General features: G+C 40.2%; 1 pseudogene; it reads left to right on the top strand.

The window, feature by feature from the left end:
• Nucleotides 1-760: 760 nt before the first annotated feature.
• On the top strand, nt 761-1,754 carry LOC128740353 (probable RNA polymerase II nuclear localization protein SLC7A6OS; annotated as a pseudogene).
• The last annotated feature ends 796 nt before the right edge of the window (nt 1,755-2,550 follow it).

A 2,550-nucleotide genomic window follows, 5' to 3' on the forward strand; every position in this document is an offset into this window, starting at 1 on the left:
TCGTCAATAGGCGCCACTTTGACCAAAACGGAGACATTCCCTACTAAGCCCAAATTTGAAATGACGGTTTAATCGGTACGAAGAATGGAAAACGAGTGTTATGTCTGTTTGTCTGTGGTACTAGTGTTCAGGTAAAATGTGTGGTACGATAATTTTTGTTGATTTTTCTTTCAAGTGTTATGTCTGTTTTCCTGTGGTTAAAGCATGATTAAAGTATTTGAAATGACGGTTTACTCGGTACGAAAAATGGAAAATGAGTGTTATGGTTGCTTGTCTGTGCTTTAACCATAAATATTATCACCAATCCAATCTAGAACCATTTGTGAGTTGTAAACATGAAATCACCATATCACCATCACCATTTTTTTGATTTTTTAATACACTTTACAATTCAGTCACACGTTGTACAGGTAACAAAAGTTAGCTTTGTACAAATATCTTCGCCAAGGACTAGGTAGTAGTTCTATCTAGGTCACGCACTAGGTATACGAAGTTAATACCTAGAAGGTTAGCATATAATGAAAAAAATAATCTTTTCCCAGGTAAATGCAATGGGTATAAATTTGTATAAAAGCTCCGACAGTATTAAAATATAGTCATTAGTCTTTCGAATTGAGAGTTGATCGCTTATCCGGATACCCTATATTATCGTGCCCGACAGTTCTTCAGAATTAAACAACTTTAGCTTTCGAAGTGTGAATCGAAAGCTTGAACAATTTCAGTTATACGGTTACTATACTATACAGTGCTTGGATAAAAAATGGCAGCAGTTATTCGCCTCAAACGACGTGCGGACGAAGCTCCACTAGATGCATTTGTGCTGAACTGTAAAAGGCGGCGAACGGAACACGGCAATGGTTTGTTAAATCTTGCCGCAACTGGTGAAACATCGACGGTTCTTAAGATCGCCGCAACGTTTGCCAGAGCAGACAATATTTCATCGTACCTGCAGCAACGCCTAACGAAAAGTGAAGCCAAAGAAGTCATATCCCGAGTTCATCACCCTACAATCGTGTCACAAAACCGGGCGGCTGCTCGTCGAAACTCACGAAACAACCGTTTCCGGATAGTCAATTGTACCCGCTCTCTCCATGAAGCTGACGGTGGCGACGGAACTACAATCGTCGATGTCGAAAGGGATTTCGTTGGTTCTCAATCTGCAGTAGCCAGAACGGGGGTTTCTCGGGATGAACCGAATTACGTGTATGATTTGTACGTTGCGGACGAGAATAAGCAGCTACATTACCTACATTCCGGAAAACTTGGACGACATCAGTGTTGCTATTTACGACGATCCGCTTTATTCGAGTTACCGTGACGGATCAGGCCATGGTGGTTTGACGCACGATGAAGACTCGGACGATTCCAACGATGAAGACAACTGGCGTAATGATTACCCGGAGGATGATGACGATTTTTTCGGTGAAGCAAACAGTGATGGCGACAAGGATATACGACGAACTGTAAAAGACTTCGATTTCGAGGGAGATCGAGAATTATCACCAGACGAAGATGACTACACTGGCCATGGAAATAGCAGTGGGTTTGCCTATCCAGCGAATGATGATGATGAGAATGACGAATATTGTGAAGAGGATAATACTGGTTTAAATCAAGACAATGTTTGGACGGCTTATGCTAAATATAAGGCGCGCCTTATGAAGAAAATGGACAAAAACGAGAATGACTATAGCGATGGTCGATCATCAGCCGGCGATAGCAGCCTTAGTGAGAATTTTGATCTTTATGATTAATTTTAGAGTTGTATGTATTTCAAATAAAATAATTAAAAAGCGACATATGACATTTCATTCACGATACGGTAGAAAGAAATAAAAAAATGCCCTGTTGGTATATTGGTAAGTAAGGAAATTACGCATTACCATAAATTTACAGAGAAGTGTTTTTTATTTCCATATAATTGATTAAAATTTTGTTTTCCATCCAATTGATTGAAGTTTGCGTATTTTGCTTGAACAAGCGAAGCATATCATTACTTGGTACCTAGCAAAACTACCTAGCAGGTAGTTCCAAAACAATCGAGTCCTTAGATAACCACCATCCTTTAAATAGCGTGCCACTGTACAGGACGCATTATCATTCTACAGTCTCTCGTGGAGAAATTTTTTTATTGGAGCCTGGACCACTGCGACCATTAGTTAGATCTATTGTGGTATACTCTTAGTAGCTGTTTTCATAATCAGTTCGTTCCATCACTATGAGTCAGAGTGTTGGTCGCCCTATGAATTTGCATTTCCCCCCAAGAAGGTATGACTTCCTTAATGAATTTCAGTACCTTTTTTGTTTCAGCAGACCATATCTCGCTAGGCGTTAGAACGCCATCTCCGAGAATACGCAGTCTTCGTTGAATTAGAGCGCTGCATATGTTCTGAGGTCTCGATCTCAAAATTACAGAATCGACATATGTCATCTGTCAGCTTACCTATATTTTTAAGGTGATATCTGCTCGGACAGTGTCCGGTTAAAAGACCGGTCAGCGTACTCAGATCCACTTTATTCAAACTGATTAAGCTGCGTGTGATGCTTTTG

The sequence above is a fragment of the Sabethes cyaneus genome, chromosome 3 (genome assembly GCF_943734655.1).
Source record: "Sabethes cyaneus chromosome 3, idSabCyanKW18_F2, whole genome shotgun sequence".
NCBI classification, from domain to species: domain Eukaryota; kingdom Metazoa; phylum Arthropoda; class Insecta; order Diptera; family Culicidae; genus Sabethes; species Sabethes cyaneus.